Source organism: Gracilinanus agilis, chromosome 6 (assembly GCF_016433145.1).
Source record: "Gracilinanus agilis isolate LMUSP501 chromosome 6, AgileGrace, whole genome shotgun sequence".
Lineage (NCBI taxonomy): Eukaryota > Metazoa > Chordata > Mammalia > Didelphimorphia > Didelphidae > Gracilinanus > Gracilinanus agilis.
Genome location: NC_058135.1, coordinates 38471545 through 38499338, shown reverse-complemented (window position 1 = coordinate 38499338; position 27794 = coordinate 38471545).

The window sequence follows — 27794 nt, the reverse complement described above, 5'->3', positions numbered from 1 at the left end:
CTTTTAGTATGGTGTCCAGATTTCTATTAATTTCTGCTTTTTCAGGAAGACCAGTGATTTTCAGATTGTCTCTTCTAGTCCTGTTTTCTTGATCTGTCAGTTTCTCATTGAGATATTTCATGTTTCCTTCTATTTTATCAGTCTTTTGACTTTGTTTTATTTGTTCTTGCTGTCTTGATAGATCATTGACTTCTACTTGACCAATTCTTGTCTTTAGAGACTGGTTTTCTGCTATAAACTTCTGATTTTCCTTTTCAATTTGGTCTGACCTGTTTTCCAGCTGTTTGATTTTGGTCTCCAATTTGCTTATTAATTCTTTTGATTTGGGGGCATCTTTTTCTAATTGCCCAATTCTAGCCTTTAGAGACTGGTTTTCCTTTTCAATCTGGTCATTTCTGGTCTTTGATTTACTTGCCTCACTTTCCAATTGTGAAATTCTGCCTTTTAAACTGTTATTTTCTTGCCAGATCTCTTCCATCTTTCTCATGATCTCAGATTTGAACTCTTCAATACCTTGTGAACTGTCTTCATTGTTTTGGGAAGGTTTGGATATGGTTACTTGTTTGTTCTCCTCTGCTGTTTGCTCTGTTGTCTGGATTTTTTCTGTGTAAAAATTGTCGAGTGTTAAAGGTTTTTTCTTCTCCATCTTTCTCTTCTGGTTTTCCTGATGACTCTGGCTTACCATTGTAAGCTGAGTGCCCTCTCAGCTTTTTGCTCGCACACAGGATCTGTCTCGCTCTTTACGCTCCTGAGGTCTCGTCTAGTTGTTCTGGGTCAAGCCTCCTGGTCGTCTCCTTGCTCATTCTTCTTCCTGAACGTCCTTTAACAGTCTCAGGGAGCTGCTTCCACAGTCAAGCACCTCTCTGCACTGGGTCCCCACTGAAGGTCCGCTCCTGCACTCAGAATCAGCCCCTTTGTCTGCTCCTTTGCCCACGCCTGTGTCAGCCCCATCGCCTGCACTCAGGGTCTGTGTTCAGAGTCCGTGAGTTCTTTAGCCTCTTGGGGAGTCTTAAGTCTTGCTTCTCTCAGGAACAAGCCCCGTTGAGCTGCCAGAGACTTAATGGGTGCCCCAAGCTTGCTCTGACTCTTGTGAGCTGGCTTTGGAGTTGTAGGTGGTGTGGGGTGGGGGAGGGGGTTGCTCTGCTCTTGTTTTCGTGAGAGCTGTTTTACCCCTTTATAACATGGAAATGCCCCGATTCCACAGACCTTTGATGCTATGCCCTGTTGTGGGGTCCCTTCTTTCCTCTGGATTAGTTTTTATGTCTTCTTGAGGAGTCCTATATGTGTGGGTTAGGAGAGGTCTAGCAGCTGTTTTTTTACTCTGCCACCATCTTAACCCAGCTCCCACTCCCTGCCTACTTTCTAACAGAACACATAATCTCTCTTGCACTGACTTTCTTTCCTGCCTAGAGTGCTCTGTCCCTTCCCCCAGCCTTTGCCTCTCAATTTCTCTGCTTTCCTTTCAGACTCAGTTCAAATCCTTTCTTTTGCAGAAGTCTTGTCTAGTTTCCCTCCTCTCCACCCCCTCCAACTGATAGAGCATTCCTGTTAGAGATAATGTTCCATATGCACTGTAAATATCTTGTATATTCCTAGTTGCTTACACATTATTTCACCCATTAGAATGTATGTTCCTTGAGGGTAGGGACTATTTTTGACTTTCTTTTTTAAAATTTTTAGCCCTTAGCATTGTGTCTAGCATATAGTAAACAACAAACTAGCAAATGTTTGTTGAATGATAAAACATTTCGATAAAAAGTCATAATTCCCGTTCCCTGATGTTCTTTCTAATATTAAGTAGCTATGTGTTTAGTTTAGTTTATTGTTTCACTTTGAAAATTTTTATTTAATTAATATTATTAATATTTGCATTAGGGTGATCATTTAGAGTTTACATCATGTCCCCATTGACCCACGTGATCAAGCAATTGTTTTTCTTCTGTGTTTCTACTTCCACAGTTCCTTCTCTGGATGTGTATAGTACTCTTTCTTATAAATCCCTCAGAATTGTCCTGGATCATTGCATTGCTGCTAGTAGAGAAGTCCATAATGTTTGATTTTACCACAATGTATCCGTCTCTGTGTACAATGTTCTCCTGGATCTGCTCCTTTCACTCTGCATCAATTCCTGGAGGTCATTCCAGTTCACATGGAATTCCTCCAGTTCATTATTCCTTTGAGCACAATAGTATTCCATCACCAACAGATACCACAATTTGTTTAGCCATTCCCCATTGAAGAGCATCCCCTCATATTCTACTTTTCTGCCACTACAAAGAGCGAGGCTATAAATATTTTCGTATAAGTCTTTTTTCCTATTTCTTTGGGGGGTATAAACCCAGCAGTGTTATGCCTGGATCAAAAAGTAGCCATATATTTAGAAATGCCTAAATGACCATCTTTTATGAACCTCACAACCTTCCCTAAATCTAGAAAAGATCTACAGAACCTTAGCCTATGGAGATTAGAGGTAGAACAGTTAGAAACTGTCTAATCCAACTTTAGCCTTTTATAGGAAAGAAACTGATTCAAAGAGATTAAATGCTCAAGGCCACAATAATATGTGTCAAAACCAACAGATGAACCTTACCTACTGTCTCCACATTTCATTGTCCCTTTCTTCTTTAAGACAAAGTTTCTAGGGCAGAATTCCATTCAGGGCTAATGCACCTACATGGTTATTCAATCATCCAAAAATATCTCCTTAGCCTGTTATTCCCCCCCCCCCCATTTCATTCTGTTAAAGTCTAAAATCCCACCAATTAAGGAGTAAATTTAGTTTAAGAAAATCATCCTTTTTAAAATAAAAATGAGAAGGTTCAAATTAAGGTGAATCAGTTCAATCCATTTTTTTTTTACTAATAGCTAGATGAGATCAGCTATACTGAAAAGCTAGGAATTATCTATCTTCTGACACTGGCCAGAAGAAGATAGATAATTTTGGAGTATGAGGCAATTGGCAGTGTAGAAATTGATTGGGTAGACAGCTAAAGTGGAATGGTATACTTGGGACCTCAAGAGTGTCCTGTGACTATTTTGGCTTGGGGAGGAAGGCTTTGAAAAGTTGGGAAATGGATACAAAAAGGAAGTTGAAAGGGTACTAATGGGAAGTGACCCAATTTAGAATTTTGTTTAACAACAGGAAGATGCCCAGGAAAGAAAACAAGAAACTCTTTCTCTTACCACACTTTGGCAATGAAAAGCTTGCTCCCAGAGTCCAGAACTCAAATCTAGAAATTTTGCGCTAGCCTGGGAATTTCACATTTAATAATATTGCTGCTATAGAAAATTGAATCCTGAGTTCTAAATACTTGAAATACAAAGACTTCTTTAAGTAATTTAATTCTTGTCTGTCTTATGAAAATAGATAATGTGCAGAATTGTACAACATAAATGTTTGTAAATTAATTTTTGATAAATTGAATATTTTTCAAACCTAAAAAGAGTCTCTTCAAAGTATAATATCCATTTCCAATATGAATGATTATCCACTAATTCATTTCATTTGAAGTATAGATTATTGTTCATCAGGTTTTCTCGAAGTTGATTTGCTCATATATTAATTATGCTAGTAGGATTGTCCTACATGTCAATGTAAGTGAATTTTCAGATGGGGGAATAGAATTGTAGAAGTTAAATTTGTCTAAAGTTTAAAAAACCTCCACAGTTTTAATTCTCTTTATGGAACAAGGAAAAGAGTCCAACCAAAGGTAGTATGGCATAGGGTGAAAACAAATAAACAAACAAACAAATAAAACCCAAAACTAGATTTGAACTTAGATCTGAATTCTTGTTATGGCTCTCACACATACTAGCCTTGTGACTTTACTTTAAAAAGTTATTTCCCATCTCTTAGACTCAGTTTCTTCATCTGTAAAATAAGATTGATAGATATTACTGTATCAGATAAAATGATTAATATGATTTATGTGAATAATTCAGAGAAATAGGGAATAAATGAACTGATATATAGTAAAGTAAGCAGAACTAGGACACAATAACTACAATATGTAGGGAATATGTTCTGGATCTCTTTCACCAGATCCAGGCTGATATATTAGACATGTCGGGGTTTTCTAAGGTATGCTGGGGGATTTTGTGGGGGATGCCTTTCCTCCATTATCATGGGCTCAAGCCCCATCCGGTACTATTCCCTACCCCCATTGCTAGAAGCCAATTGCTAGCTACTAAACCACTTAACCCTGGCTTTTACAAAGGGAGAAAAACATGAACACCTCTAACACACAGATACACATTTCTTGGAGTATACTATCCCCTAAATACTTCAATGTCTAGGAAGGAGTAGTCTCAACATTTAACTCAGTTCCTGCATAGTATTAGTTTGATAACATTTATGCCCAAAGCCAGAAGCTTTGCAGAATATGAATCTTTGCCACATCTAGGCTGGCACCCTATAGGTAACTCCTGGGGGTCACTTCTTGCTCCTTAGAACATTAGTGCTACACATGCCTGTGCTCTAACTGCAAGATACCTCTGCCTCAATCTCATAACTTTTAAAATTTTCTCCAGTAAGAGACTTCTTCACCCCAAATGGAAAAGAACAAATCAAAGAGTTAAAGGATGAAGGCTTTCTTAGGAAATGTGGTTTCAGAGGGAAGAATGCCCAAAGACCTCTACTTTCACAGCAATATATCTCACCAGATGCCATGAATGAATGAATCAACAAAGTGCCCTGACAAAAATGAGGCAAGAAGAGTGGGACCAAAAAGTGGGACCAATATATATATTGGTAATTGATACCAAGGACATTTTGAATGTTGATGTAGCAAATCAAAGAGACTTCTCTTCACATGTGGCTAGCCAACTGGAATAAGTTAAGGAAATCCCTTGGGTGCTCCATAGTCTCTCCAGCTTCCTTTATACATCATACCAACTTTAACGAAGCAGACCTTAGCCTTTCCACATGGAGAGGCTATATCAGTTCAGTAAATTAGTGGGGCCTACCTTTGCACCAGAACCCACGTACAAATGTAAGCAGAAAAAAAAGTAAACACTGTAATTACAATGGCCCAGAAAAAAAGTTGTGGAAAACTACCATTCTCCTATTATTGCAATAATGAGGATTTGTGGTAATAGTATATTATCTATACCAGTGATGGTGAACCTTTTGGAACCTTTTAGAGACCATATTCTGTACCCTGCCCCTCCAGACTGTGTGCCATGCCATACACCCCAGGCTGAGTATCCCCCCCTTTCTGTGGCAGGGGCTGGGCTTTCAGCTGGCTCCCATCATGGAGGGGAAGTTCCTCTTGCTATTGTAGGGACCCTTTGCTGCATCCAGTTGCATGAGGGTAGAGCAAGGGGACTGGTGGTGGACTTTGCTCAGCCAGAGAAGACTAGTAGGGTTGGGAAGATGAGGGAAAGCTGAGGGGGGGAGTGGCTTCTTAAAACAATGTGGGGGATCATGCCCTTTTCCAGTCCAATTCAAATGCAGCCCCACATGGCCTGTGCTTGGATATGTCACAGAGATGCAACCTCAGTGTCTTTTAGGTTGCTTATATTTGCATAACAATGGTGCACCAGTGATGCAATCTCTGTGCTAGGAGTGGAACTGCCTACTGGACTGTGACCCACATAGGGGTAGGGGCAGGGGTGGAGGGAGTGCAGTTAGTCTTTGGGGGGTGGGGTCACACCCTAGACTGGTAGCTGGTGGGGAAGGAAGGAATGAAAGTGGAGATCTTAAGAGATGCCATCTCTACCCCTTGCAGCCCTTTGTCCCAGATGGGAGAGGGAGAAAGGGAGGGAAGTGGCCTTAGCACTCTGCTCAGGGGAGAGGGTAAATGCAGAGGGGCAGAGTTCCACTAACTAACCCTGTTGGGAATACACGTGCCCACAGAGAAGTCTCTGTGTACTATCTTTGGCACATGTGCCATAGGTTTGCCATCATGGCTCTATAGTCTCTAACCTAATCATAGTCATTATATTATAATATATTATAATGTTATATATGGCAATATATAATATAATATAATGTTATAAGTCATAGTTATAAACTGATTTTTTTGTCTTTATTTAAAAATTTTTGTTATTAGACATGGCTCAGTGCTAGAGGATAGGGGATATTTGGAAATGAAGGTGGCATAAAAACAAAAGGCAGACCCCCCCCAAAAAAAAGTAATAAAGAGATTTGGAAATATAATACCTAAACTCTTTTCTAACTCTAAAATTTCATGTATATGGTGCAAAAAGTTATTCCTGCTTATCTCAATAGAAGATTTTTGCCTTGATTACCAGGTAATTGATTTCTATTTTTCCATCTGTTTTTCTGATTTGTAACTGACCAAAGAGGAAAAGAGAAGAATCATCCACCCACTTGGAGACTGGCAAGATTTTGCTTAGGAATAAGCTCTGCACTTTGGCCATACTCTATTTCCTGGAATTCTCTCCAGACCACATATGAGTAGGTGCATGGAGGTGATATTTCCTCCCAACCCCAGGTCCTTGTGCCAGGCATTCTTCTATTGTGCTCCCACAGTTAGACTACTTTTTTTCCATGTATCAGAATAAGATAACTGAGCAAATTTGGGTTTACAAGGGTTCTAATTTCTATTTTAATGACTAGCTCAAACATTATTGACCAATTTGGTATACCTGATATTTGGACTGCCTTTTCATCCATTTATGCTTAGGAATTTGAAAGCAAAGCTTTGTTTTATGTAGATGAACACTGTTTGCCAGCTATCTGTCAAGCATACCAAGTATTCAGCAAGCTACTGCATTAGGTTTTGGTTTAAAGCCACTCTAAATGATTTATTGTTTTTAAATTATTTACATGGCATTATTCTTTTCTTGTAAAATGCAAAAGTGCTGTCAGTAATATATCTGCAGCTCTGTTATGAATGTTACTACAAGTAAATCAGGGTAATTAAGGGCTTCATGTTACAAATACTGGCATGTCCTAAACCAGCTACTACTTCACTGATGATAATAAAATTTGCATGATTTCCTTACATTATATTCACTGCATTTTTCCACCCCCTGCTCACAGTAATTACTTGGGGCATGATCTCATAGTCCCTGTAAGCAGAACTCTCACTGAACTCAACAGTGGATATTACAGGTGTTTAGTAGTGATGAGGACAAAGTGAAGGGGAGAGAGAGTTCTTGACATTGCTTTAGGGATATGTGATGTCTTGGCAGGTGAGGAAAAAGTTGATATTCTCAATTGCTCCTAAATATATCCAAAACAAGTTATCATTATATATTACCAAAATAAATCCTATATCCTGGCTTTTGTTACTATTGACCATTGGAATTTTATTCAAGAATCTTTAAATTGAACAAAGAAGAAATTAGTCATGTATACACACATGTATACACAAACATATATATTTAAAGCTGTAGCTATATATTATATATGTGTGTATTATACCATCCACATGTAAGCAGGTATACATACATGTCTTTATTATCTTAAATTTGCCAATGAAAAATGAAACAAAAATACTTCAAGGTTCAGGATGGTATCCATTATTTAAATAGGTAAATGAGCACCATCATCAGACTTGGAGACAATTAAAAAGGGATAAATACAAAATCAGTCAAGACTTAGTGGCACCATTCCTAACCAATTGTTTTGTCACATTAGCTACAAATACCTAGAAAGTCCTAATGATTGACGAATTATATAATATAATGTTGGGGGAAGGGGAAATCAGGAAGAAGACTTTGAAAACACAGAAGCTACGATGTTATACATGAAAGATATATGTTGTTATGAGTTTCATGGGTGTCATGGCTATATATGATCTGAAATCAGACCTAATTTGCAGAAAGGAAGAGGTTGGCATCACAATACATCTTACTGGGGTGGTGGGTGAAGATAGGGGAGAAGGGGCAGGCGAGTTCCAGGACTGACTTAGGTGATCCCTTCACTAGAGGGGTTTTGAGATAGAGTCATATTCATCTGCCACTCCTCAAAGATCTCCAGTCTAGGGATATGAATCTGGATTTCAGAACTATATCCCCTACTGCTGTTTATTCTCAAAGAGGAGATAATGCTGAGCTTTTGCTCATTAGCTTAGGCTCTTTCTACCAAGTGCTGATTACACAAAAGACTGTTATGAATAATGAATAATCTTCTTTATTAATGGAAGCAGCTAACAGAAACTGGAGAAGCTATACAGGTTAGAATATTTCAAAACAGTCAAGAGTAAATGAGCTCTTCAGCTTCCCTTCACCAAAGAGAGTCTGCTCTGTAAGACTGTTGGTACTAGAGGTCAAGATACATGATTATGGATGGCTCCTCTACATGTCTCTAGCTTTGGGCATAAGTTCATAACTTGTCCTTTGATAAAAGTCTTTTTTTCACAGTGTCATTTAGCAGTCTCTCATGTACAGGTATACAACATTTCTCTCTGCATTTCCTCAGCCAGTCAGGAGTTACATATCCCTCTGTGTATGCCACATGAAGTAGAGGGTTGCTAAAATGAATCTTAGGCTGGGGTTGAAGTGGAGTTAAAGGTAATTTCCAAAAACAGATGAAATCCATGGTGAAAGAAAGGAGGTACCTTAATTCTCCTGGAAACTAAGCCAATTCTATTGACTTTCTCTAGGTAAGGCCTTGTTATGCAAATCAAGGTCTAAGATCTGAGAAATAATTCCTTCAATTAGGATAGTACTTTCAAATATCCTAAGCTCTTTTTTTAATGCATTATCTCATCTGATTCTCACAATAATTCTGTGAAGTAAATAGCACAGATCTTGTTATGCCCATTTTATAGATGAGAAAAAAAAATTTGATGTTTAAAGGAGTTATGATTTGTCTGATAAAAGATAGTAAATGCCAGAGCTGGAAGGAGGACCAAACCATCTGACAAAGTCCTATGAATTTGAATGGATAAGATACAGAAACAAAGAAGAATATAGTAAGGATACTGATTATTTTTTTCTCTTAGTTTTTAATTTTTGAGGCTTTAAGGGAAGAAAATGTTCTCACTCTATGTTCTATCACCTATAAGCAGTAGTATGATGAATGCTGAAGAAATCAGAGAAGCATGAGAGGACATATTGATTGAGAGTGAAGTAATCAGAAACAGGAAAATAAAATACACAATTATGACAAAAATATAAGTGCAAAGTACAGCAGCAATGAAAAAGGAAGTGGAAGTTTGTGTAACTGTCAAAACTAAGCTTTCTCCTAAGGAAAAATGAAAAATGTAACTCCCTTCTTTCCTGAATGGGGTAAAAGGCTAGGGGTGTGGAATATCAGGTTTATTGTAAGACTTATTTAATGTGATAGTCAATTCAGTTCAATTTCCTTTTCTTTTTGTTTTTATTCTTCACTGAAAGGTATGGTTCTTTGAGGTAAGCAGGAATGATATATTCAGAAAAGAAAATTCTATAAGAATTAAATAAGTGAATAAAAATTAAAGTGTTATGATATCATAGTATTAAAGTAAATTGTTTAGTTTGGATATTTACATTGTTAGAATTTGAGATTCACAATCCCTCCTACTTCTATTTTTTCAAGTCTACACATTATTTTAAAAAAACACATACTTCCCAGATACTAGGGTCTAAAGCTGATAGAATTTTAAATCTTCTATTGTTTAGAATGCTCTAATTCAAGATATCACACCTATTTCTTTTGGATTCTTTTAGATTTAGATAACTAATTTGCTAAAATAAGCACATTTTCTTAAATGCTACTCTTTCCTCTTTATTCTTACTCCTTAACTCTTTCCTCCATGGAAAGTGATATAAGCTTCATTTAAGATAGAAACAGTCTTCAGAAAAGTAGAAGAAAAATCCATTGTAAAGAGTTTGGACTAATTAACACAAAAGATTACATCAATCTCTGCGGTAGGTTTACTCATTTTTAATTATATCCATTTTTAGACCAGTAGTAACTTATGAGAATGCTGGAATGTGTTGAGTAATCCACAGACTGACTCACGATCTCAGAAGAAAAGATTTCCAGTATGCCCTAAGTGGTGTGACTGTAGACTTGCATCACTGGTTACCCAGAATTTAAGCTTCAATACTAAATGCACCAAAAGCACATGGTCTGATGAACTTTATAGTAAACAGGAAGGGCTCTAAAATGGCATTTTATGAATAATCACAACTATACATACTAGAAGATATTTCTAAAGTGTTTTCCCCATTTCTTCTCTTCCTTATCTGAATACATTTTTATTTTTGTATAATTAAATTTTTATGAAGTTTGGTAAACTGAAAAAGAAACTCTACGGCCAATTGCTACATCACCTTCTCCCTCCAGAGAAGTAGGGAAAACAATCTTTACCCAAGTCATAGATAATACTAGACTCCTCTCAGGACAAGTTTGGGGAAGAAATTCTTTGAGGGTGATCACTATAGTGTTTATGTATGTCATTTCTTTTAGAAGGTCAACATTAGAAACTGGTGCTTCAGACTAGTAATGAGACTTTCCAAGTTAGGAGAGGTTGGGCCCTCCTTAACTTTTTAATGAAATTCCGACTCCTTATTTTGAGGGCCTGGTCTCTAATAAATAAAGCTTTCAATTTATCTCACCTGGAACCAAGATACCATGACACTTTCTAGCCAATTTGCAATTATTCACTCAGATAGTCCCTCCCCCTATCCATTCCTCTAAGTTTCTTCAGGGTAGTGATTGTTTTGCTTGCTTATATTTGTATCTTCTCTGCTGAACAGCGTCTGACATTTACTAAATGTCTTTTCATTCATTCATTCACTTTGAGACAATTAGTATTTCCAAGATATTACAAAGAACAGAGTAGCTGTTTTAATAATTTTTCTACAAATTATTAGTGATCTTGTATCTTCTATCAAGTCAGTATCTTATCATATCCATTTACATTGTTGCTATGCTATTTTGTTCCTTTGTATATTATGACAAATTTCATAGAAATATTTTTGCCCATAAAGATATTTCTTTTTTTTATTTTTAAACCCTTACCTTCTGTCTTAGAATCAATACTGCATATTGGTTTTAAGGCAGCGGAGTGGTAAGGGTGGGCAATGAGGGTTAAGGGACTTGCCCAGGGTCACACAGCTGGGAAGTGTCTGAGGCCAGATTTGAACCCTGGACCTCCCATCTCTAGGCCTGGCTCTCAATCTACTGAGCCACCCAGCTGCCCCCCATAAAGATATATCTTGACTTTTTTAATGTGGTGAACAGAAAGATCAAACTTAGAGCAGAAGAAATGGCCAGGATGAGAAAAAGAAGGCTAAATCACCATTTCTGCTCTCTGACACGTTAGCCTAAGAGTGATTGGGTTGGCCTAGCCATATTGCTGCAAAGTTGGCATGGTTTATCACCCTCATTCTATAGATGAGAAAAAGGATACAGTTCTAGTCTATTTAAATCCTTTTGGTACTTAAATGAAGTTTTACAAAAGGATCAGACAAACAATAAATTATTAGAACAATAGTCTGGGTTTTATATACATATATATTTTATATACATATATTTAAACTCGTATATTACATATGTGTGTATGTGTTATGTATACACACATACCCATATACACAAACAATCATACACTTTTATACTCATTTTGTTTTATGCAAATGAGAGATTAAGTCCTAATATGAGACATATGGGGACAGGAACATGGAGAAACAGTAATAAAAGCAGAAAGTTTCAAAGTCTCAGTTTGAGTTGCCAAATAACGCAACAGTTAGGGCTAGCTGGGCTTTGGGTATGCTGGTCTTCTGGCTACAAAAGAGAAAAGGTGTTCATTAATGCTTTTTTTTTTTTTTTTTACATTTTTAAACCCTTAACTTCTGTGTATTGGCTCCTAGGTGGAAGAGTGGTAAGGTGGGAAATGGGGGTCAAGTGACTTGCCCAGGGTCACAAAGCTGGGAAGTGTCTGAGGCCAGATTTGAACCTATGACCTCCCATCTCTAGGTCTGGCTCTCAATCCACTGAGCTACCCAGCTGCCCCTATTAATCCTTTTTTTAAAAAAGCTGCTTTCAAACTTGGTTCCCATGACTTCCATCAAGTTCTCATCACTGCTCTTAAAGAAAAGGCATTACCCCCATAAAAGGTGGTCTTAGTGCTGCAAGAGAGGGCGATGGAAGTTAAAAGTGAAAGAAGTGGGTATTTCACTTGGGATTCCCTGATTGGTTTTCCATAGCATATAAGCGATATAATATAATATGGTCAGGGACCTACCAGGAACTAACTGGGGAAAGGACATATCAAGCAATTTTTATACCCAATGCAAAATTTGCCCTCGATTCAATTTAGAAGTAGATAGACATCCTGGAATAAATCTCAACTACATTGCTGAGTTGTGTGGGGCAGAGTAAGATGGGACTAGAACAGGGAGGAAATCACTTAATCAGACCTTTAAGAGGCCTCCATCTGTCCTCTTCTTATTTTAACTCATTAATCTTTCTAGTCAGATGTGTCTATGCTGTTGAAATTCTATAAGTAATACCAGTAGAAATTTAATTCTGTTTGAATTAACAAAGCTCCAGTTACTCCAACTTTATTTGGTTCCTAGCTATACAAGAATAGAACAGGAAAGTTTCCAAAATGGCATTGGTTAGGGGAGAGACAACCCCAAACAAACAAACAAACAAAAAAACTAGATTAAAAAAAAAGGTTTCATCAATTACCCTAAAGGTTTGGAGAAGGTTACTAAATACCCCAATGCCACATGGCTGGTGGAGCAAGAACTAGACATCCTTTTGCATAGCTGAGGGAAATATTTCTAGTTTTCTTATATAGAATGAGTATATTCTGGAACTAATTCTTTTTTTAAAAAAAAGTATTTTCATTTACAAGTTCTCGCCTTTCCTATGACCCATCTATTAAGATAGAAAGAAATATGATACCCATTACAGAAATGAAGTTATATAAAACATATTTAACTACATTCCAGAAAAAGAAAGGAAAAATGTGCTTCCCTCTGCATTCTAGGTCCATCAGTTCATTTTTTGGAGATGGATAGCATATTTCATCACAATTCTTTAGGATTTCAGGTGGGATATTGGATCAATCAGTTTCTACGCTCATCATATTTTTTATGATATTACCATTACTAGGTTATCCTGGCTCTGTTCATTTTTTTTACTGGTTAATACAAGACTTTCAGGGCTTTTCTGAAATGATTCTCATCAGCATTTCTTACAATGCAATACTATTCCATCACATTCATATACTATAACTTGTTTAGTCATTCCACAATTTGACATCCTATCAGTTTTCAATTCTTTTCTACCACAAAGAGTTTTTATAAATATTTTTGTATGTTTTTCTTTGGTCTCCTTGATAAATAGATGTGGTATTGCTGGTTCAACAAATGCGCATAGTTTTATAACCCTTTACTCATATTTCCAAATTGTTCTCCATGTTGGTTGAATGAGTGAATAGTTTAACCAACACTGTTTAATATACCTATTTACCCACAGGATTATCATTCCAACAAGCGAGGCATCAAGGTGGTGGGTATAAATCATCAGAGATCATCATAAACTATCATCATTATAACTTTATTATAAATAATGAAATACTTTCTTAAGTGGAAAGAAGGAAACAAGCATTTATTAAGCCTTAGTAGATGCCTATGCCAGGCATTGTGCTAAGTGACTTGCAAATTTCTCTCATTTGATCCTCAATACAACCCTAGGAGATAGCTGCTATTATTATTTCCATTTTATACATGAGGAAACTGAGATAGAAGTGAGGTAGTTTGCCCAGCATCAAACAGCTAATGTCTAGACTGTATTTGAAATCATGTTTTCCTGATTCTACGTCCACAGCTCTATCCACTTGACCATCTAGCTACCTTTGGGTACACTATATATTTTGATATTTACTTCCCCTAGCTTCTCAGTCTTTCTTTAATAATAAGTTAGAGAGTGAGCAGCTGGGTAGCTCAGTGGATTGAGAGCCAGGCCTAGAGACGGGAGGTCCTAGGTTCAAATCTGACCTCGGACACTTCCCAGCTGTGTGACCCTGGGCAAGTCACTTGACCCCCATTGCCTACCCTTACCACTCTTCCACTTATAAGTCAATACACAGAAGTTAAGGGTTTAAAATAAAAAAAAAATAATAAGTTAGAGAGGAGTTCTTTAAGATTATTGGGTGATCATTTATTGTGTTACATTGTAATACATCAAAATTGTACATTGGAAAAAATCCAGCATTTCCTGTTTGTTCTGTGCTAATTGAAAATTCATCATTTAAAGGAAAGAACTGTAACTTAAGAAAGAGCAGTCATTGAAGCTTTGGTGAGAATGATGAGTTCTCGACTTCTCCCTTAAGCTGAAACTTCACTTACCTCATATTCATGCTTCAATTAACCCTTGAATGAGTCACCCTGATACTTGATGAAAATCTGCAGGTGGCCCTGCTTCCCCTTCACAGAAATGGTGTTGACATGCACCCATCTCAGGCTTCCCCCATGCCAGACCAATGATCACAAATGTGAATCCTGTCTATGTCTTCACGCCCACCCTCACGCCCATGCACAGAGTTGTGACCACAGAGCCAGACACTCACAGGGTGGTCTGCTAAGCACACCCTCAGGAGAACAGCCAGAAACTATTTATTGACAGCAGTCCAGCCCTACTGGAATGCTTGCTCTAACTAAACCTGAGGTGCCTTCATAATAGTATGGTAACATTTGCCAGCCTCCTCAAATGTCCTGGGGGTTGTTCATTCCTACCAATCACAGCAGCCAAGACAGGAACAGGTCTTCTCAGAGAAAATAAGTTAGAATCCCATTCAGATCAACAGTAAGGAGAAAATGCCCCTCCTTTTAAAATCATGTGAAGTTGATCAGCAAGTAGAAATACAGTTAAAATGATTAGAGATACAAGTCGAGCATTTCTATACATTAATTTCTTCATAAATACAGTCAATGGAATGACTAGTACCAAAGAGACACTGAAGCTTAAAGGCTTTCAAAGCGAGACATTGAAATCAGACTAGATTCAGGAAGAAATGATGGTTTTAGTTGATTGGAAATCTCAGGGGCCAACAATGAAATGTATGAGAGGTGGCACTAAGATTACCATAACATTAATCTTGCGTGGATCAATACTGACTCCAGAATCATAAAAAAAAAACAACCAGTGGATTCTGGTCAATTAATAAAAACTTCTGGTCAACTCAATTTATGTGGGAAAGGATAACTTGCCAAAATGGCACAAATGAATGACAATATGCCATAAGATCTGGGCAACTAGGTGGCACAGTGGATAAAGTTTTGGGTCTAGAGGAAGACCTGAATTCAAATCCAGCCTCATACAGTTAATAGCTCTTTGATCCTGGGCAAGACACTTAACTCTGTTTACCTTCATTTACTCACATATAAAATGAGTTGGGGAAAGAAAGGACAAATTACTCCATTATCTTAGCCAGGAAAACCCCATACAGGGTCATGAAGTGTCAGATGCAACTGAAGTAACTGAAAAAATACCATAAGATAAAAAAATAAATCTGTTTTCTATGATTCTATATCCACCAAATAACCTTCTACCATATAATTTTGCTTCCTGGGTAAGACTTTTAAAGAAGATGAATAACATGAATAGCCCTCCCCTGACAGGAGACTTCTTTGTGTTCTTAGGTAAATTAATCCATTTTTGGGCATAATTTAGTCTCTTGAGTTGAGGTAGAATTAGTCAGTTTTTTTCTAGGATATATTGGCCATAGAATGAGTTGAGAAATAAGGTTCCAAATCTCATTTGCTAAGAGACCATTGTGAGTTACCAACCATCATTTTCCTAGGACTTGTTTATACCTCTTTTAAAATGACAGAGCAGTACTATAACATCTCTAATTCCAAACCTGTTCTCCTGGTCTATCAAGGTCTCAAAGCCTTGATGAACAAGGCCATAAGACCACCAAGACTGACAAAGGCATTCACTACTATAGATCCCCTTTAGTACACAATTCACCTTTTGAGATTGAATACTATCATTTGACATTTAAAGATTTTCTAAACTTGGTACTAACTTCTTTTGCCAACATTATTCTCCCACACTTTGGCAAAGCTGAATTTCTTGCTTTTCTTCACACATTCTATTTGATCTCCCTTTTCTTTGACTTTTGTAAAGTCTGTCCTCAATTTCTGGAATGCATCCACACCTCTCTTCTTCCTCTTAGAGTCCTTAATTTCCTCACAGTAGAAATAATGCTGACCAGGAGTTAGGAAGACTTGAATTCAAATCTAGCCTAGGTTCAGACACTTAAGAGATGTGTGACTTTGGACAAGTCACTTAATCTCTTTCTGCCTAGATAGAATTATCTGTAAAATAAGATAACAATAGTACCCACCTTCTAGGATTGTTGTGAGAATCAATTAAGGTAGTATTGGTAAAGAACTTAATACAGTACCTAACACATAGTTGGCACTATAAAAGTGTTAGTTATAGTTATTATTATTCATTATTCAAGGTTCCTTCAAGACTCAAGTAGAGTGTCAAGACTTCAGTGAAGCCTCAGACACTAGTGCTTCCCCACTCAGCATTTATTTTGTATATATTTCAGTGTACTCAGCTTAGTACATATTGTCTCCCCCAAAGAATGTGAATCAGGACAGTGATTATTTCATTTGTGTCTTTGTACCCCCAGTATCTAACATGATGGCTAGCACATAGAAGTGGCACTTAATAATGTTTAATCAACTGATCGATCCTTCTTCAGATAAATATAATAATAGCTGGCATTCAGATGAATCTTTTTGAAATTATTTTTTTTTATTTTGAATATTTTCTCATAGTTACATATTTGATGTTCTTTCCCTCTCCCCCAACCTCCCATAACCCCCCTTAGCCAACGCACAATTCCACTGGTTTTTAAACATATCATTGATCAAGACCTAATTCCATATTATTGATAGTTGGACTAGAGTTATTGTTTAGTATCTACAACCCCAATAATATCCCCAACAGCCCATGTGTTCAAGCAGTTGTTTTTCTTCTGTGTTTCTCCTCCCACAGTTCTTCCTCTGAATGTAGTTAGTTTTCTTTCTTAAAGCCCCTCAGCCTTCCTCTGGATCCTTGCATTGCTGCTAGTAGAGAAGTCCTTTATGTTTGATTGTACCACAGTGTATCAGTCTCTGTGTACAATGTTCTCCTGGATCTGCACCTTTCACTCTGCATCAATTCCTGGAGGTCATTCCAGTTCATATGGAATTCCTCCATTTCTTTATTCCTTTGAGCACAATAGTATTCCATCACCAACAGATACCACAATTTGTTCAGCCATTCCCCAATCAAAGGACATTCTCTCATTTTCCAATTTTTTGCACCATGAAAAGCACAGCTATAAATATTTTTGTACAAGTCTTTTTACTTATTATTTATTTGGGATATAATCCAAGCAGTGCTATGGCTGGATCAAAAGGCAGATAGTTTTTTAAAGCCCTTTGAGCATAATTCCAAATTGCCATATCAGAATGGTTGGATCAGTTGACAACTCCACCAGCAATGCATTTATGTCCCAATTTTGCCACATCCCCTCCAACATTCATTACTCTCCTTAGCTGTCATTTAGTTGCTTTGATTTGTATTTCTCTATTTATTAGAGATTTAAAACACTTTCTCATGTGCTTATTAATAATTTTTATTTCTTTATCTGAAAATTGCCTATTCATGTCCCTTGCCCATTTATTGATTGGGAGATAGCTTGATTTTTTGTACAATTGATTTAGCTTATTGTATATTTGAGTGCTTAGACCTTTATCTGAGTTTTTTTATAAAGATTTTTTCCCAATTTGTTGTTTCCCGTCTAATTTTGGTAGCACTTTTTTTTCTGTACAAAAACTTTTTAGCTTAATGTAGTCAAAATTATTTATTACTTTTTGCGATTTTTTTCTAACTCTTGCTTAGTTTTAAAATCTTTCCCTTCCCATAGATCTGACAAGTATACTATTCTGTGCTCACCCAATTTACCTATAGTTTCCTTCTTTATAGTCTAACCATTCACCCATTCTGAGTTTATCTTGGTATAGGGCAACCGTAGGCAACCTTTTTGGCTGTGAGAACCATAAATGCCTTTAGAAGGAGGAGGATGGAGGTGGAAGGCACTGGAATATGGGGTGGGGGCTGAAGGGCCCCCTGGGGCACATCCTGGGGCTCTGCCCGAACTGGCTGGTTGGGATGTGGAGCCAGATATGGCTCAAGAGCCATATGTTGCCGACCCCTGGTATAGGGTGTGAGATGTTGATCTAGAACCATTCTCTCCCATATTGTTTTCAAATTTTCCCAGCAGTTTTTGTCAAATAGAAGGATTTTGTCCCAAAAGCTGGATTCTTTAGGTTTATCAAAAACTGTTTTGCTGAGGTTGCTTCCCCCTAGTCTATTCCACTGATCCTCCTTTCTATCTCTTTGCCAGTACCATATTGTTTTGATGACTACTGCTTTGTAGTAAAGTTTAAGATCTGGTACTGCTAGGCCACCTTCCTTCATATTTCTTTTCATTATTTCCCTTGATATTCTTGGTCTTTTGTTCTTCCAAATGAACTTTGTTATAGTTTTTCTAATTCAGTAAAAAAGTTTTTTTGGCAGTTTGATAGGTAGAGCACTAAAAAGGTACATTAATTTGGATAGGATGATCATTTTTATTATGTTAGTTCATCCAACCCATGAGCAATCAATGTTTTTCCAGTTGTTTAGATCTAGTTTTAGTTGGGTGGAAAGGGTTTCATAGTTGTTTTCGTATAATTCCTGTGTTTGTCTTGGCAGATAGATTCCTAAGTATTTTATATTGTCTAGGGTGATTTTAAATGGAATTTCTCTTTCTAACTCTTCCTGCTGCAATGTGTTGGAAATATATAGAAATGATAGAAATGCTGATGATTTATGTGCATTTATTTTGTATCCTGCAACTTTGCTAAACTTGTTGATTATTTCCACTAACTTTTTAGTTGAATCTCTGGGATTTTTAAAGTAGACCATCATATCATCTGCAAAGAGTGATAGCTTGGTCTCCTCATTGCCTATTTTACTACCTTCCATTTCTTTTTCTTCTCTAATTGCTACTGCTAGTGTTTGCAATACAATGTTAAATAATAGAGGTGACATTGGGCATCCTTGTTTCACTCCTGATCTTATTGGGAATGCTTCTAATTTATCCCCATTGCATATGATGTTTGTTGATGGTTTTAGATATATACCATTTATTATTTTTAGGAAAGGCCCTTCTATTCCTAAATTTTCTAGTATTTTCAGTAGGAATGGGTGTTATATTTTGTCAAAAGCTTTTTCAGCATCTATTGAGATAATCATGTGGTTTTTGTTGGCTTGCTTATTGATATGGTCAATTACGTGGATGGTTTTCCTAATGTTGAACCATCCCTGCATTCCTGGTATAAATCCCACCTGATCATAATGAATAACCCTCGTGATCACTTGCTTGAGTCTTTTTGCTAGTATTCTGTTTAAGATTTCTGCATCAATGTTCATTAGGGAGATTGGTCTGTAGTTTTTTTCTCTCTGTTTTGACCTACCTGGCTTTGGGATCAGTACTATATTTGTGTACTTTATTTTTTTTTTTGCTTTTATTTTTTGCAATTACTTTTATTGCTTATTATGTCAAATAGTTTGTATAATATTGGAATTAGTTGTTCTTTGAAGGTTTGATAGAATTGACTTGTGAATCCATCTGGTCCTGGGGATTTTTTCTTAGGGAGTTCTTTGATGGCTTGTTCAATTTCTTTTTCTGATATAGGATTATTTAAGTATTCTATTTCTTCTGCTGTTAATCTGGGCAATTTATATTTTTGTAAATATTTATCCATATCACCTACATTGCTATATTTATTGCCATATAGTTGGGCAAAATAGTTTTTAATGATTGCCTTGATTTCCTCTTCATTAGGGGGGAGGTCTCCCTTTTCATCTTTGATACTGGTAATTTGGTTTTCTTCATTCAGATGAATCTTAAGATTTGTAAAGAACTGGGGCAGCTGGGTAGCTCAGTGGATTGAGAGCCAAGCCTAGAGATGGGAGGTCCTAGGTTCAAATCTGGCCTCAGACATCAGACACTTCCCAGCTGTGTGACCCTGGGCAAGTCACTTGACCCCCATTGCCTACCCTTACCACTCTTCTGCCTTGGAGCCAATACACAATATTGACTCCAAGACAGAAGGTAAGGGTTTAAAAAAAAGATTTGTAAAGAACTTTAGGTATATTATCTCATTTAGGCCTTGCAACAATCCTGTGAGGTAAGTGATACTACAATCCCCATTTTACAGATGGGGAAACTGAGGTTGAGAAAGGTTAAGTGATTTGCTTTGCTCAGGGTCACATAAACCTGTAAGCATCTGAAGTTAGATTCAAATCAGGTCTTTCATATTCTAAGTCCAGGACTTTATCCACTGCACCACCTAGTTGCTTAATTGCCTAAAAAAATCATACAGTTTCAGAATTGCAGAGCAGCTCAAGGTAATTCTAATCTAACTCATTATCCAGAGCAAAATTCTTTCTGTAGCATATCCAACAATTGGTCACACAGTCTGTTTGAGGACTTCTAATGAGGAAGAATTCATCTATCTTTTGAAGCTACCCATTCCATTTTTGGATAGCTCCCATTTTGGCCATTATCCTTGACATCAAAGTTTAAATCAACTCTTTGCCTCTTATTATCCATTGTCTTGGTTCTACTCTCTAGGGCCAAAAAGAACAAAAATAATAAATGTTCTTCCATGTGACAGACCCTTAAGTACTTGAAGATAATTCTCATATCCTTCATGAGCCTTGTTTTCTCTAGATCAACTATGGCCAGTTTTTTTTAACTCATCCTCATCTGGCATAGACTTAAGGTCCTTCACCATCCTCATTGCCCTCCTCTCAACTTTTTCCAGGTTATCAATGTCCTTTCTATACTGTGGCACAGTATTTGCCCAGACTTCATGGGTGCCATTGTGATAAATCATGATTTTATATGCTTTTAGCAGAAGGCAACACATTTTCCCAGACTGCTTTATATTTCCTCTTACTTCTAAAAATTAAACTAATCATCTATACTGATTCATATGGACAGTGACTGTCATAAAGGTCTTACTATTTTCCTGTGAACATTTTAATATTCTAGTAACAGCTACATTTAATCTCAGAGGTACTATATTTGAGGGAATATGAGGAGATTAGTGAGTTTTTCAAATTTTAAATGTATAACTGTGTCAGAATTGGAAGGTAGGTTATGGAACCTCAGCATACTACAAAGAGAATCTGATCATAAAATGAAGCCCATCCAGGAAAGTGTAGGTTCAATTGTACTCTAGAGAGTAAAAGGACATCCTACTGCCTCTTCAGCAGAAATTCACCTGACTATATGGAAATCTGATAAATTTTCTAGTTTCCCACTGAGGAAATCGCAGAGAATTTAATGAGAAACACATTTGAGCTGTAACTGTAAAAGTGAGATTATACAATAACTAATCTCTCTATAGGATATAAAATGAGTCTATCTTCTCAGGGAGAGTTCATGTTGAGGTGAGGGAAGAGTAAAAAGGAGACAGGAAAGCACAACTAAAACCAAATTACCAAAAGCAATGTCTACACTCTCCTACTGACATTCCACTGGAATGCTTGTTTGACTTGTGAATAGCTGAGCACTGACAATGACATGAAAATCTTAGCTTGTTTTGTGACTGTGAAAACAAATTGAAATTTCATATGCTGATAGCCTATAGGGATAAATGCAGCTTTTCACTTCTTAAGCTCCTCAGGGACAAAAAAGGTGGCAAAAAGGAGAAAAAGAAACATTGCTTAGCCCTTACTTCTCTTCTGCCTTGGAACCAATACACAGTATTAATCCTAAGAGGAAAAATAAAGGCTTTTTTAAAGTACTGAATTTGTTATTGGCCCAAAGAACAATAGCTCAAACCATTGAGATAGTTTTCTTGTACCTAAGTACAAAAACTAGTGCATAGGAAATCAGCAACATTTCCTTCCAGCTTCTGCCCAACAAACAAGGCCAACCTAAGATTAGAAGACTATATCCATCTGAACCAACGTTCAACTCCGAGGAAGTATCTTTTTCCTGTTAGAGCTAAATAGCTTCATTTTGCTGATAATTTCTAAGGAATGAAAACACATTTTATTAAGTATTTAGTATATCCTAATCACTTTGGTAGGCACTGGAAATACAAATAGAAAAAAATTAAATGAGACTTTCTTCTCAAGTTCAGGGTCTAATTTGAAGATAGAACAAAAATGAGTTCTATTGCAGTGCAGATGGAAAGGTCCCAAAGTCCTAGGTCCTGGGATGGTTGCCAATTCTGAACCTGAAGAAACTTGAATTAAGAACCATCTTCTGGTCACCATATTTTCAACCTCCAAGTCATCCTCTATTCCTATGCAAAAATCCCTTCAAATGATGCCAATGGTCAACTCATCTATAATTTATTGTCTGAGAAAATTCCCTGGGGCAACTTACTTGTCTATATATAACCATCACACCAGAGACAAGATTTAAACTTAGGTCTTCCTGAGTCCAAGGCTTACTCTATTTATTAGGCTGCCCTATAACACCTTAAGAATGCAGATCTTTTTGCAAATTTTGCATAGTAAATCACTTTGTTTATCCATAGCACTTATTTATTACATACTTGTTGGCTGAATATTGCAAAAAATAAAATAAAATAACATTCTTATTTGGGGCCAAAAAAGTATAACCACAAGATCTCTCTATTGTTTATCCCTGGTCAAAGGCGATGACTACCTCAGATACCTACGTGAGGTCAGGTGTACCCTAGAAGTACTGATTTTTAAAAATAGTTTATTTTCCCTTCCTATGCACTAAATGTCATGAATAATGACAATAATATTTATATTACACCTCAAAAAGCACTACCTCTTACATGTAAATATTTGCTTTCATTATTTCGCAGAAGAGCTGAGTTCCAGAGAGGTGATGTTAGTTGCTCATGGCTATATAGATATCAGTATTCAGAGTGAGATTTCAAATGCAGTCAGGTCTCCTATTTCTCAAAACACTAGAAAGCATAGGAATAAATGGAAAATTAATTAAAATGATAAGTAGTTTGTATCTAAAATCAAGAGCAAACATTATTTGTAATGGGTATAAACCAGAAGTCTTCTCAATAAGGTAATGAATGAAATAAGGGTGCCCATTATCATCATTATTATTCAAAATTAACATAGAAATGGTAACTATAGTAATGACAAGGAAAGGAAATCGAAGGAATAAGAATAGGCCGTGAGGAAAAACTATCGTTTTTCACAGAGGATATGAGAGTACACTAAGAGAGGATTGACTAAAAAACTAGTTGAAACAATGAAAAAATCCAGCAAAGTTGCAAGATATAAAGTAAACACATGTAAAACACCATTTCTATACGTTACCAACAAAACCTCGCAGGAAGAGGTAGAAAGAGAAAATTCTTTTAAATTAACTATAGACAATATAAAATACTTGAGAATCTAGCTATCATGACTCATACAGGAACTAAATGACCACAATTATTAAACAGTTTTTGCACAAAGGTATTAAAATTGGGGAAATTGCTCTTGGATAGACTGAGAAAATATGATAAAAATGACAGTACTACTGAAATTAATTTGTTTTTTGAGTGCAATACCAATCAAACTACCAGGGCATAAAATTCATTTGAAAGAACAAAAGTTCAAGAATGTCAAAGGGGAAAAAGTGAGGGAAAGTGTCCATGTAGTATCAGCTCTCAAATTATATTACAAAGAAGTACTTTTCAAAATAATCTGGTGCTACATAAGAAATAGAGTGGTAGATCAATGGAATAGATGAAGTACATAATAACAACGTAATAAATGACCACAGCAACATAGTGTTTGACAAATCCAATGATTCAAGCTATTGAGGCAAAGACTCACTATCTGACAAAAACTGGTGGAAAAACTAGAAAACAGTCTGTCAGAAATTAGGCATCATCTTACAATGAATATCAAGATAAGCTCAAAATGAGTACATTGTTTAGACATAAAAAGTGATTTCACAAGTAATTTATGGGAATATGGACAATAACTTGTCAGATCTAAGGATGACCAAATAAGAGAGAGGTACATCCATTGAAGGTAAAATTGATATTTTTAATGATGTTAAAGTTTTTTTTTAAATTTGCACAAATAAAATGAATGCAGCTAAAATGAGAAGGAAAACAGAAAATTGGGGGAAATTTTTGCAGCAAGTTTCTTTGAAAAAGGTCCCAGTCATTCTTATAAATGATAAGTGGCCAAAGGAAATGAACAGACAGTTTCCAGAAGAAAAAAAAATCAAAACTATCATCATATAAAAATACTTTAAATCACTAGTAATTAGGGAAATACAAATTAAAACCACTCTGAGCTAGCAACTCACACCCGTTAACATTGGCTTAGATGGCAAATGCCGGAAAAGTTATAAAAAAGATATGTGTGTGAGGTACTAATGTATTATTGAAGGAGTTGTGAATTGGTCTAATCCTTTTGAAGAATAATTTAGGACTATGCCCAAAAGGGTTCTAAAATTGTGACTACTTTTGACCCAGAAATTCTACTAGTGAATCCTGAATCCTAAAGAGATTAAAGAAAAAAGAAAAAAAGACCTATATTAATAAATATAGCAGCTCTTTTTGTGGTGGCAAAGAATTGGAAGCCGAGCAGATGCCCATCAATTGGGTAATGTATAAAAAGTTGTAGTAAATGATTGTAATTGAAAGAATTGTGCTGTAAAAAATGACAAAATAGATGTTTCAGAAATACTTAGGAAGATATGATCTGATGCAGAATGAAGTGTGAGCAGAACCAAGAGAACAATGTTTGTAGTAAGTAATATTGTGATAATAATCAACTATGAAGGACTTAGATACTCGGATCACTACAGTGATCCATGACAGTTCCAAATGACTGATGATGAAAAATTCTGTCCATCTCCAGAGAAAGAACTGAAGAATTCTGAGTGCAGATTAAAGCATGTTTTTCTTTCACTTTATTTTCCTTATTTTTTTCTTTCACATTATGGCATAGAAATTTACTTGGCGTGACGTGGATACCATCTTTCTTGCCTTCTCGGTGGGTTGAGAATAAAGTTAGAGAGAGGGAAAGAATTCAGAACTGAAAATTGAAAAAAAGAAACAAACTCAGTCAGATCTCAGACCTTCAAATCTAGTGTTCTTTCCGCCAGCTATAAGGAAACGTTGGCTACTCTTTAACAGGTACAGTCTGAAGCTCTGTCTAGTCAAGCCAAGCCAGGCTTTCCCATGAAAGAGCATTTTCTTATCTCCCAGAGTAGTAAGATGAGATTGGCCATTTATTTCTCCTTTTTTGCAGTATCTTTCATTCAGAGCATGGATGTGGAATAGAGAGTGGTTTCTCTCTAATAAAACTATAAACTATAACTATTATTTATATAAGTAATCACTATTGTTCATAATTCTAAAATTGCCTCTGCTTCAAAATCTAAATAACCAACAGCGTACACAAGGGGAACAGTTGCTTTAATGAACTCCATCTTAAAGCAGATGACATGTTTACTGCATTATCGAAAAGCAGGTGTAAACTCAACTGGAACTTTTTGAGTTTTTTTCCTCTTTCTATGAAAATATTCTAGCAAAAATAATAATTACAAAATATGACATTATTATTGAAATCATGTTTCCATATACAATATAGAGTATAATTATAACAACCCTAAATCATCAGAACGAGTACTTACACCATCACATGTCTTTTGAAAATCAAGATATTATACTGGAAGAGAACTGATATAATTTCTATTCTTTCCTATCAAGTTTGTTTAGAGTCTGGGGGTGATGGAGAGAAAAAGAAATCTAGAACATACCACATGCAAAAAGAATATTTGCTATGTATTCATATATTCTTAGATCTACCTCTTCATAGATGACCCTCAATGAAGAATTTTGCTAATTTTGAAGAGAAAATTGTGATAATGAAACAGAAAATTGTCATCGATTGACATAGATATAACAATTGATGTAGATGTTTGTCATTCCTGAAGTTTTAAACGTAAATTTAGTCAGCTTTTTTTTTTAATGGCCCCAGCTACATTTAAATAACTTGATTGTTGCCTGTTATTATAGAGGCAAATTACCTATGGAGTTATAGAATTCAGATGCATCCACAAATAGTATAAATAGGGGTCTCTAGATAATAAGAGTTATTGAGGTAGTATATGTTTTCTGAAAATATTTCATTCAGTTAGCTAATTAAGTAACACGGTTTCACTGAGCATTAATTAAATGTAATTGTGTATGGCTGGTAAATTGTAGATAAGAAGTGCAATTAAAATTTTTTTTCATTTTAGTGTGGCTTTAAAATTTGAAATGAATGAGTCCTGGCATGCAAAAGGTATATCTCTTATGCTTATCCCATTCCGCTTCTGCTAATTTAGCCAAAATAAGTATATGAGATAAGCTATGAGGAGTATAAAGCACGATCTAAATAATATCAGGTACCACAGAGCACAATGGTAACATATGCTTTGAAATCTGATGTCATTGCTGCCAACCCTTATAGAAACACATTTACTTGGTTTTACAACTGACATTCTTCATGTCTTCTTAAATCAGTTCATAAAAGGAAACAATTGCAAAAAAGAAGTACAAATATCTTTATTGTGGGTTTAAAAATTCTCAATATATTTTATAAGTACATAAAATAGCCAACCTTTGATAGCTGGATACTTCAGTCCATGTCGTATACAACTTCTGTACTTGAAAAGATTTCTATATTACCATCATACTTAGTCAAGCCTGAAGCATTTATTATAGTATAAATTAATTATAGCTCCTGTAGAGTTGCCAGGTTAAAAAAACAAAAGCCTTGAATTCACAAAGAAATCATGCATTAAATTGAAATAAAGTTTAATCAGATTATTGGTTTTATAATAAAATAGTCTATGTGAATTACGACATGACTTTCCTACTTATGTTAATCAACTTAAAATATATTAGCATAATTAATGAGAAAAATTTTCAGCCCACTAAAACAAACCAGGCTGACCTAAATGGTAATCCGTTCAAGTCTTTAATTTTTGTTGAACCACATTTACACATAGAAAGAAAACTGCATCTTTGATTTTTTAAAAGTACACACACATACACACTAAGAAACACACCTTTCTTCATGTGTTTTTTTTAAATAGGAGACCAAGAGTGTGATGAAATAGATACCTTTTGTGAAATATGTCATTCTCTCCAAGAAAGACACACAATTCCCATAGTCACTACACCACTTTTATTGCCACGCTTCTGTATAGAAGATGAATTCAAATACATTCACATAAACTGCATATAAGTGAGCACTCAAGGAAATAAATGAGTTATGCAAATCATGTTGTGTAGCAACTTTGATAAACCAGCATTTGCTGTATAGTATTAAGCAGGGTTAAACACCATCACTATCTGGTCTTTTCTCAAAGGAGGATTTCTGTAGCACATGTCTCCTTCCATTCTACATCACTTGTTTCCTATTGAAGTGAAGGGCTGCTATTGTTAAAAGAATGGTTGGTTACCTTTGGAAGGAAAGACTTTAAAAGTTTGGTTTTATAACTACAATGATAATGAGACAGGACACAGATAAGATTTATCTAATGGATCTTTGAAGTGGATATGATTCTTCTTGTTTTCTTCCAGAGTAATTTGTTTCCATAACAGGGATGCCACGTAAAAGGTATCTTAAGCCCTCTATACAGCATGCTTGGTGGAAAAAGTAAAATGCATTCTTCTATTTGTTGGGGAGGGTGTGGGTGGAGGATAGTGAGGAAAAAGAAGGGAAGAGAAAGGAAGGGAGGAAGGGAAGGGAAGGGAAGGGAAGGGAAGGGAAGGGAAGGGAAGGGAAGGGAAGGGAAGGGAAGGGAAGGGAA